This window comes from Dermochelys coriacea, chromosome 15 (assembly GCF_009764565.3).
Source record: "Dermochelys coriacea isolate rDerCor1 chromosome 15, rDerCor1.pri.v4, whole genome shotgun sequence".
Classification (NCBI taxonomy): Eukaryota; Metazoa; Chordata; order Testudines; family Dermochelyidae; genus Dermochelys; species Dermochelys coriacea.
This window is the reverse complement of record NC_050082.1, coordinates 11,988,934-12,000,679: the sequence shown is the minus strand read 5'-3', so window position 1 is coordinate 12,000,679 and position 11,746 is coordinate 11,988,934. Positions and strand designations below refer to the sequence as shown.

The following is an 11,746-nucleotide window of genomic DNA, read 5'->3' as shown; positions in this document are numbered from 1 at the left end:
CTTTGAGGGCTGGGGAAATTCCAAAACACGACTGACAACACAAGAAATACCCCCCAAAGAACTCAGAGTGTAACATCCTTCAGTATTTTCCTACCCAGAGGAGACAGACACATGCACTACTCCAAGGACCCACACACAGTGCAGACTCCCACACTCTCAAAGACACACACCCTTGCCTATGCACACAATCCCTCACACCATAAGCAAACATACAATAGCTAGCTCTGCTATAGCATTTTTCATTCCTAGTTCTCAAAGCACTTTACAAAGGAGGTCAGCATCAGAATGATGGACACAACCAGTGATACACACATACTTATGCAGACATACGATCATGGGTATACATACACTCTCCCTGCACAAAGGTACACACATAGTATCACACCCACCCACCCCTGCAAAAAGCAGCACGCTGGGCCTCAAGGGGGGACATTCTCACGCACAGAGAAACTCTTAATGCCATACACACTAACACAGTAACTTGTATTCCTGGACACACCCACACTGTCCACACGAGTCAGATACATGCACAGCACTTACTGCCACTCCCATCACACCCTCTCTTGTGCAGAGACGCATACATTTGCACGCAGATAGAGACTCCAATCATAGAGTCACGCTCAAGAATGAGGCTTTGTGAGCTTAATTTAAGGCTCTGGTCCTTCTCAGTCCGTCACAGGTGACTACTGGATGCCATGCTTTGGCTCCTCTGTGGTGAGTTTTAAGTCTCATTTGCTGCAAAAGATCGCTGGGGTTTTGTCCTTTGTTTAAGGGAAAAGTACAGTTATGGCAAACGAACACGAGTGGGGATGGGAAAGAAAGGGGCCTTGGTGTCCGTTGCTAAATCACCGCTGGGTTCAGCTTCTGAAATACAGATAAGCCTCCCAAAATGAATGTTTTGGTGCTGTAACAACTGACGACCCTGAATAGCACCACCGGCTGGTTTTCACATCTTCACAAAAGATAGAGTGATCTGAAGTCGGAAACAGAATTTCTCAAAGTAAAATAAAGGAGTAAAGATAGTGGAAATGCAATGAATGAACTTGTGATTCACATCTGATCTCAGGGAGATAATCTAATTGTGCACCTTTCATTGGTTTTGATCTCTATTGCTCGTACTGTGTTTAAAAGGAGAGGGAATGGTTCTTTATGGTTTAGAAGTGCTAAAAACATACCTTTTCATCAACTCCTGAAATCCCGTTTTGTTTTATATGTATATTTTGGAGAAGTCAATAGGGGAAATGAACTTGCAATGTAGCCGGTAAGAGGCAGATAAGGATCTTCCGTTTTACCAATAGTCCCTTGAGGAGGGACAGTCTCTTTTATCTTTCTCTGTCCAGTCCCTCCAAAAGCTCTTCTCTCCATTGTATGTCAATAAAGTTAAAAGTATAGTCCTGTTTTACCTCTCAAAATGTCATTAATCATCCATTTCAAATCCTGCCTGAAACACACTGAAGGGCCCACTTGCCAAAATGCATTCTAGCCTGAAATCCAGCCCTGGGTAATAGAGTTAACAGCAGATGAACAGAAAGAAAGAGACAGAAAAGCAGGAAAGAGGGCAGAAAAGTGAGATGGCAGGAGACGAGAAAAAGAAGCAGAGATGAAAAAGAAAAGAAGAAAAATGGGGAAACAAGTGGCAACTTTAGGGATAGGAAAAACATTGCTCAAAATGCTATGAGGTGTGTCTATTGGAAGTGTCGTGCTAGGAAAAGGTTAGCCATTTGAACGGAAGAGTCACAGCTAGAGCCCACAAATGAGGCCTTTGAAGTAGGGAAGGGGACATCAGATTAGTTCACATCTCTCCAAGAGTGCAAAACACACACACACACACAGAATGACTAATACGTTGAGTTTAATAGGCCGTTTTTTCAAACAATGTGGGGCTTCCTAACTCACATTCATATTTTCACACACATAAATTTAATGAAACTCAAGCTTAAGTACCAACTCACTGTTAAATAAAGACTTAGTGAAATTTAACAACTGCATATGGAGTATCTCAGCCAAAACCTTTGACCCATAAAAAACCCAACTTTAAAAAGAACAGATCTGTCACATCAAGCTACGACAGCTATAAAAACAGCCATGCTAGCCATTTTGAAGTAATCAAATTAAACAGGATGCAGAGAACAATAAAACTGACATCTACCGCTTACATCAGTAGAACTCAAAGCACTTTACAAAGGAGGTCACTAACATTCCCATTTTACAGAAGGGGAAACAGGATTAATAGGATCTCTTTTCCCAAATCAGCACTTTTTTGTGCAGGCTGATGAACCCATCTTAATCCTATTTGTGCTTTATTTCACTTGACCACTTCAGCAACTAATCTTTGTCCAACACGGCTATCTTTAATCTGATTAGTAATGAGATAGCAAGTTTTTATTGGATTTCCCTGATGCTCATCATTCCAGATAAGTCCCACCTAGTTCAAATCCATGCAGGGAGAGATGGAATTTTCTACAGCTAAGCACATCCTCCTGGAAAAAGATGCTGTAATTTTAAATGCAACAACGGTCTTTAATTGTCTTATGTCACGAGAGTTCTTGTACATTCTGCTTCACCCAGTCGCATCACTGACTGTTTTCCTTTTTATAATTTAGTCTCTGGAGGCTTTGAATTTGGCTCATGCCTAGTTCTCTGGTTCCGTTTGCATGCTGCAATCTTATTTTCCATCATAGTCTTCACTGTTCACGTCAGTGTTATGTTCAGGAGGAGGACAACTGGTTCTTATACTCTGTTTTTTTCATGGGATGGAAAGAAAGCATTCGGGCTGGGTAGATTTGATACATCTCAGAAGACAACTGACTGGAGGTGAGCAAACATTCCAGCCATGACATGCCAGCATTGCATCTCCTTCAGCACCAATGCTTCTGTGGTAGCAACTGGCATTAGGTACAGTGTTTGAATTTACGACACTCCAGCATCATGACTGCCGCAAGCACACTGGGTACAATGGCCTCTGAGGTGTAAGTGCCATACACTCCCCATCGTTCATTCATTCCCCATCGCCTTCATTTTTCATGTTGTGGGGCAGGATTTACCTTCATTCCGCCTGCAGCCTGACTCTTTGACTGCAGAAGTATTTGAAGCTTGCTTTAGTTCCTAAATTAGTTTGCAAACCAGGCCCCAGTTTGTTTAGTTCATATTGCTAGAACTGACTGAGCAGGAATGAAAATAAATATGGACATAAAGGGAAAGACGTATATTTTGTGGGTACTGATTTCTCTGAGGAGCATCGATTCCATGTATGACAAGAGGCCAGCAGCCAGCACTGATGAAATTAATTTAATCACAAGCCTGCTTTACTTACGAAGGTACTAGGGGTGGTATATTTAACATTTCAGTTCGGTCCTCAAGGGATCAGTATTGTTAACTTCTTGTGAATTGGGAAAAATAACCTGTACCATGCAGCCTGCTGGACAGCTACAATTAATATTGCTTCTCAAACTCATGTCTTGTTCTGTTAATTGGATTAATCCCTCCTTGTTACCCTGGGCTATGTTCCTGCCTTTCTCCCATTATTAAATAAACCTTTCTTGCCACTCACAACCCCCCTCAGCTGCTCCCCTGTTCATTTTTCATGACTTGGAACACTCTGTTCTAGCTCAGGTTTCAGCCCCAATGAGAATCTGTCTCTTGAAAATTGAATAAAGAATCTGAACAGCATGTTCCAATGAAGCTGTTCACATCTGGAGGCAGAACAAGCTTTTATTCTGAGCTCTTCCAGTTGACTTTGGACTGAGCTGCTGCCATTGCAGTCTCCTGAGCGGCTTGGGGTTTTTATCCGGAGTGAAGCCTCAGATAGTGTTGATTCAAACATTCCTCATATCAACTCCTCTCCTGCTATTGTCCCCTTGAGGCTCAGTTTAGACACATGCCTGCATTATGCATCATCATGCTGGTGATAAGTGGACTTGTTCTTCTCACCATCCAGCCTCCTCATTCGATAAACATTTTATTGACAGCTGTGGAGTAACGGGTTTGATAATATCCACAATTTTCAATGTAGTAGCCAATCTCAGGGGCATTAGCAATATCCCACAAGGTGCAGGATTTCTCAGTCTCTGATCCTCCAGGCATCAGAATGTGACCCCTCTCTGGGAGCCAAAAAGCTTAGAGTCCATTTCCTTTGTAGCCAGAGTGCAGGACCAAGCAGCTCGAGACAGTGCATGAAATGGCCAGGTAAACGTACATGCTGCAATGAATCTCTGCACAGGGGAACTTCCCTGGCAGTGTAATGCATGAGGGAACCATGTGAATTTCTAACATGCAGAAGCCGGAGCAATTGTGACCTAGCACTGTGTGGACTGAGGTGAAAGAAAAACCAAAGCCAAGCACCTCTCTCAGCCCCTTATTGCTCCTTTAGTCCCCAAGCCCACACTGATAGGCTGAGGGCCTACCACACCCCAGCCTCCTCACAGCACAACCGATCCCACCTCCTTGCCTGGAGTCATTCTGGACTCTGACTGGTCCTTCCCCATTCCAGGCAGGTCTCCGGACCGGAATGGGTTCTCCCGGCCCGTTCCAGGTCAGTGAAAACCAGCACTAGGGAAAGTGGGTCATATCAAGATAACACAGGGAAGGAAGAGCTGGTGTCCCTACCAAGAGAGAGACCATAATTGGGACTCACTCCACAGACAACAGTCTTGAGCTGGTCCCACGCTTCCTCCTCCCCAGCACAGTGCCTCCTAGTGTATCACTGGGAAATTACACAGCCCCAGGTGCCTAGTTTCCTAAGGGCAAAACCTAGGACTTGTACATTATTCCCAAATACCCTAATCCTGAAATTGAGCCAGGAGGTTGGTGCTGTTAATAAGCTATATGTTTCCTGCTTTTGGAACTCAGAAAGGAAACTTTTAGCCACTTGGGAATATTCTCCTCCCTTTGAAGATGCTTTAACTTAGGGGAAGATTCCATATCTTTTAAACCTATTGAAATGTCAGAGACACATTGCCTCATGCCATATACTTAGAGGATCATCTATCACACAAATTAACCAGCGTCCATACTTTACCTGTAGCTGAGAAACATTTTAAGCAACAAATGTACTGAAAAATCTGTGTTTTGTTCCTTGTGAATTGCTTTTAAATGCTGCTCGCTAGTTTGTTTCCTGCACTTAGATGCCAAGGTTTTAGATGTCTTATTTACAATTGGTTCCCAAGTTCCCCATCTACCGCATGTCTTGCTACAATGGCCGGCTTCTCTAAATCCTGCTTCTCTATGTCCTGAACTTGCTTCTCTACATCCTGGCTACCAGATGAAGAGGGTGGCTGGGGTGCGCAGGCAGGAGGAAGAGTTGCTTAATCTTAGCAGGATATGGCTCTTCTGATTTCCTTATTGGCTTTTTATTGGTTACATTTTTAATTGATCTTTTAGTCATCTGCTTCCAGTAATAAAAGGAAATTAAATATTAACAATAGTCTGTTTCCCTTGTGACTGTTCGTCATTAACGATGGATGAAAATAAAACCAAGCAGGCAAGAACACCACAGCACATTATGAGCCTGATTTTCAGGTGCTCTGAGCACCCACAGCTCCCATAACCTTCAGCTGGAGCCATGGGTGCTTGGCCCCCTTGAAAATGTAGTCCTAGACAAGTATAATAAAGATTGAGCTATCTACCTACACACAGTATGTGCGCTTATGTAAACCCTGACCCTCACAGGGGATAGCCAACATCCCGGTCACAGACCTGGAAAGAACTTTTCCTCATTCTTTTTATCCTAAAGATCTTTTAACTCGTCATCCTACTGGCTGAGAAAAGTGTAGATAAGACACCCATGTGAACCCATCAATGCTGTCCCTTATTCAGCCAGATGAGGAGTGGTGTGTGGAACTCCCACTGCCGGGGCCCGTCTCTACTGCATTCCCAACCTCTTCCAACCTGGGGAACAGAAGACTGGGATTTAGACTCCCACTTGGGTTTCCTGAGGCTTGGCAGTATGGAACACTTATGCCCAGGCTACTCTCTCATCTATGAATGAAGTCCTCCTTCAGTGAAGCAAATGTAGAAACCCACAGCTGAGCAACCAAGTTCCTTTAAGGGCTCCTCCACAAACTCCATTGTTTCACTTTTTATTTGGAACAAAGATGGTTTCAGCCATTTCTAAGACTGAACCAGTCCATTCTGCTCACCCCCAGGGCACTGTTCCCTCTAAGCTGTGCGCGTGTGCGCACAGATCCTAAACCCCACGCACATGGTAAAACACCGTGCGCACAAAAATTTGCACAGAAGCACAACAATTTGCACAAAAGAAATTTTTTGCACACTCGGCCTTTCAAAAATTAGAGGAAACACTGCCCCAGGGCAATGGCAGCCTGTCCCTGCACTCCAACCAGACTCCTCTGTTCTACCTGGTTGACGGGGGCAAAGAGACCCTCCCTCTTCAAAAGGTTGCGCTACACCCAACCCCAGCCCATCCTGACTTCATTTACTATCAATAACTTTAACATATTGGATATGGCATATGCTTTACCATAACTAATAAAATAATAATTAAGCCCTACCTGACCAGCCTATATACTGTTCCTCCCTCCTCTATTTATAGATTCATAGACTTTAAAGCCAGAAGGGACCATCATGATCATCTAGTCTGACCTCCTGCACATTGCAGGCCATAGTACCTCCCCCACCCACTCCTGTAATAGACCCAGAACCTCTGGCTGAATTGCTGAAGTTCTCAAATAATGATTTAAAGACTTCAAGTTGCAGAGAATCCACCACTGACATTAGTTCAAACCTGCAAGTGACCTGTGCCCCATGCTAGAGAGGAAGGGGAAAACCCTCCAGGGTGTCTCTGCTCTACTTACCTCTAAAGTGAAAATCATAATTTAAGAAAGGCAGGAGGGATATACCATCCCGGGTACCAGCCTGAAAGCAAAGCCCATGATGCAGGATGGACCCAGTGTTGCTGCTAGCCCATTGGGGGCCCTCAGCAGAAATATTTTTGCCACCCCCAACACATAGTGATAATAGGGGTCCCCTTGAGCTGCTCAGGGCCTTAAGCAATTGGTTAGTCTGCTTATGCCTAACACTGGCTCTGAATGGACCAGCCAACAAGAATGGATAATCTGAAACCTTGTCTTGGGCTTCATGCTCCACCCTCCAAGAGCTAGAAGTGGATCAATTTTTACTGCTGCACTGGAAGAGGGGTTGGAACGGAAAACACCTGACCATTATTTTCCCGAGTGGATATTGTAAATGTTAAACAAAAACAAACAAGAAGAAACTTCCCCCACAACAACTCCTCCAACTGTAATGTGCACCAAACCAACCAGTGCCAGTAAAAGTTCAGGAGGGACACAGCAGGCAACTGATAGCACACGAGCTAGATTAAAAAACACACCCAAAGAAAAAGGCTCCTCGGTGTCCACTTCAGCCGAGTCTCAGTAAGTGCAGTAGACAACAAGAATTCTGCACTGTCTTGCTCAGTAACATGAAGGATCCTGGACTGAGCCCTTGGATCAAGAGTAGACAAAATATTAATATTCTTACAGTGTCAGTTAAAAAAAAGTGAGTGGCTAGATAGTTTCACACAAGAGTAAGAAAGATGTTGAAGAGAATCCTAATGAAACCACAGAAAGAGAATACTGTGAAAGCGAAAGTGCCCTTTTCACTAACAAGTTATCGCCAATGTTAGGCGGAAGAACATGTGGTCTCTTCTGGGAAGGTACAGGGCTGTTGATTGGACTCAATGCTAGTTCTGTTTGTCAGACTCCTTGTCTCCTACTACATCCAGTACACCATTTGCAGACTGTTATGGCTCCATTCAGGAGCTCTTAAAGAGCAAAGGGGAAGGGCAGGGGTTTTAAGTAATTCATGAAGAACTAAGCCTTCCTGGAGCAGAGTAGGAATTTTCTCAATTTTTTTTCGCCATATTGTTGAAACGCATCTGTTCCGGTGTATTTTCAGGTGATGGAATTGACCTCTCTGTGGATGTTCCCTCACCTCTTTTTACAATGCTCACAGTATCTATAATTCCGAGTGGGGTCTGCCATACCATTCATCTACCCACCCACATATTTTTTCTCAATTTAATTTTAGTCCGGTTGCTCTCCGGGCTCATCTCACCATTATGTCCCCTTTTGTACCCCAAGTATCATCCATGAAGAATGCCCTCCAGCCTCGGAGATTCTCACTCATTTTCCTCTGGAATGCTTCTGGCATGGCAATAGAGCAATACCCATCAGATGGCTAAGAAAGTTCTCTGCTTGGCACAGTTAGGGTGGAAAGGAACATGTCGGAATCCAGTGCCGAGGATACTGTGGCACCAGCTAAACTGAGTGTGTTTCTTCCATTGAGGGGAGAATCTCGGCCCCGGGATCAATGTGTAAACGTAACACTATTGAAGACTAGAAGCCCAAGCCTGCCCATGAATGTTAGCTTTGGACATGACTCCCAGGAAGTAGGCATCATTCACCACTGTTTGTACTATCATCCTAGGTTTTTTGTTTCCAGTGTCTTTTTCCCTTACATTAATATGCATCATCTGTCCTGTGTTATTCCTTGTTACACCCATAACATTTCCGCCCCATGAACTCAGTGCAATTAAGAGGAGTTTGTTTTGGTTTTTTTTAGTGATGCTTCTGTTCTCCCCCTGGGGAATTTATTCTTCTGCTGCTTGCACCGCAATTTTATGAGTTTCTTGCTGGACGACACATTTGCATGAGCACAGCCTGCTGAGCCAGTTCCACCATCTTTTCTAGAGGGCGTTGAGATCGATCTTTTTTCTAAAAGTTTTGTTCAAAATCCTAACGACTAAAAAATCTTAAGTGTTCTTCTTTATCAACTCAAAAGTGACAGTGCTCAGCCTGTGCATTCAGGGATCTAACAAAAACTTCCCTTCTTTCTCTGGGTCTCCATGTTCTTTGGTAAGATCATGCCTGCTTATGTATTACATTCTGCTATATTTGCTAAATCTCTCCTTTGGATCTGCTCAGCCAGTAGACTCTGATGCTGCACTTTGGGGAGAGCCTGTATTGCTAATTACATACGACTTAAAAAGTTTGAAAGCACCATGTTTGGAGATCTAGCTTGCCCTTTCACAAACCACCTTATAAAACATTTTATTAGCACGTATTTCTTGTTAATTGTTTATGAGCTAAAAGGTTTGTCTAAAGGAAGTGGAAAGGCAAAGAGGTCAGCAAGCAAGCACAGATTCCTTCCAGTAGTGACTTCCAGAGAATGGTCCTTTGCTCCTCTTAATATTTTTCTTGCTTATAATAAAGACTAATTTTTTAAAAAAGTCTCCAACCCTTGATTTAAAGAAATTCCCATCCATTTCTCAAATACATGACCCAAACCCAATCCTTATGGTCAGCAAATAGGAAGTGAGAAGATATTCCCAAGACAGATTTCTAAGTGGGCTGTGGGATTTGCTGTCAAGTACAAGGAGGTTTGTAATGGAGATGGGTCCAAATCAACCGCCCAGGGAGAAGATTGAATTCAGAAGCGTTGAGCCCAGCTTGGTTGTACCAGCCCCTGTAAATTGAAGGGGAAGCCGAACACAAACTACGCAGTAAGGCTGTAGTATGAATGCACAGGAGAAATCACTGGTCCCCTCAGGAGGATTGAGTATCTGCCCCTTCTCAGGGTAGGTAGGGAGAAACAGACAGCAAAATGAACAGTAGCAAAGGGCCAATTGCATTAAGACCATCTCAGCCCATAGACCCAAAGGATACAATTTTACCTCATCTTCTAACAACTGCAGCCATCCACTAAAAGTTCATACTACCCAGCCACCCCCAGAGTGGTTCCATCTTTGTACAGTTACATAACCTTTCCCAAGTTCCCCCTCAATCTTCCCTGTCCACCTGCGTTAGTTAACTTGGACCCCAACCAGACAGGCAGCTGACACTTCTGTTAAGTATCCAAGTGAGCCCCATCTGATTCTGTAAAGACAGGACTAATCTGGGCTTTTTAAGTGACTAATGATTTGGGGCACCTTTGTCTTTGGGTGCCCAATTTGACAGCTTAAAGTGGCCTGATTTTCAGTAGGGGGATGCTCAGCCATTTTGTAAATCAGGTCCCTTTAAGGTGTGTCAAACTAGAAACCCAGTATCACTAGTCATTTTAAAAAATGTAGACAATAGGTCTTTAACATATTAGAAATGAATGTGTCTACTTTCTAAAGCCCCCTACACTGCACACAACTATAACCATATTGGCCACTGCCAAAGTCAGACCGATAAAATGCCCTCTAGATGCTATCTGGCAATATTATTACTTACTTGTCATTTCTAGAAAACTGAGTGTTAAACAGCCAGTTAACAGAGGTTCCCAAATAAGTCACAGAGGCCTGAGCATTCCCTTCCCAGAAGGTCAGTGGTTCTGGGAATGACAAGAAAATAAACCTCTACAAATTCTCACCTCCTCTTACAACATCTGGGGATACATGCAAGTGAGAGATGAATTACAAAATGGAATGGGCACAGATTTAATCCCACCTACACTCCCATGCTACCACCGCAATGCCTGTTCTACCCAGATACTAGACACTTCACTTTGGAAACACTTGTCCCCTTCATTATGCCAGCAGTGACTGAAAAAAGGGGCGAGAGAATAGGAAGGAGGACATGGTAATGTCACCGCCCAGGGGAAGGGGGACAGGTTGGGAGGCTCCAACACCGGCTGAGGCAAGAGACCAAGCGCTGTGTTACTGTCCCAAGTGTGAGAACATGGCAAACCTTGCCACTCCCAAAGGGAAACATTCAGAAAACAGAACAAGCCTGAATCACACTGCACCCTGCTCAGCTTTTCTGCCTCATTCACTTGAATGGGTGAGGAACTGGCCCATTAAGATACACAAAGAGCGACCCCCGGCCAAGGCCAGCTCAGAACAATTCCTACTGCCTCACTGCACTCCCAGTTGGAACAGCTTGCTGCCTAAGGATCCTGTGGGTCTCTCCCAGTTAGGCTTGGCTGGGATAACACGCAGGGTCCGGCCACAGCAAATGCAGGCACTGAATGCAGGACTCTGCTAAGTCAGCTTCAGAGTCTAGCGACAAGTTGGCAGATACAAGAAGCCTGATCCTGCAAGGTACAGAGAGTGCTTCCTAGCAGATACTGATACTTTCCCTCCACTGACTCCAGGGTGGTAGAGTGCACTCAGCACCTGGCAGGAAACAGCCCAGCAGGTCATTTCCCACATCAACAAATTTCTCTGAGACCCACCTTTCCTCTAACTGTCCTGACAGGCTAGTTCAAGCCTTTGCACTAGAAGAAGCTTGGTCTCCACCTGCACTCTCCAATCCGTGCTTGAACCTCACTAGTGATTGGGTCTCGCTCACAGCAAATTGTTCCATTGTCTCAATGTCATTGTTTGTAAAATGTTCCCTAAACAACTCTAAACAAAATGTTCTCTTCACGTTTCAGGGCTTGTTATATCACCCTGTAACACCTGGAATCATTTCTCTTTGGCAGTGCTTCATTTGTAATCAGGCCTAACAAAATTCCAGGCACTGGGGTCAGGGCCATCCCTTGTGGGGCAGGGCCTGGGGTGGAAGTGACTAATGTGTCACTTCCAGAACCACCCACGCCAGCACGAGGGCCCCCCAAAGCGCAGGGCCCGAAGTGGTCTTGCACGCCTAGGTGCCCTGCAGCCCGGGCCAGCGGGCAATTGCCCCTTTTGCCCCCCCCCACCCCGGACAGTGGGCCTGTTTGTAATGAAAGAGGGGCCGGGGCTCAAGCAATTTTTTTTACTTTCATAACGGATGTGCCAAGCCCAGAGTGCCAGGGCTAGGAA

At 44.6% G+C, this 11,746-nt stretch overlaps 1 protein-coding gene across 1 annotated transcript in view; it reads right to left on the bottom strand.

Annotated features, from left to right (window-relative positions):
• ADORA2A (adenosine A2a receptor) overlaps positions 1 to 11,746 on the bottom strand; it is a 35,156-nt gene that overhangs the window by 17,117 nt on the left and 6,293 nt on the right. The gene's annotated exons all lie outside the window — the stretch shown is intronic.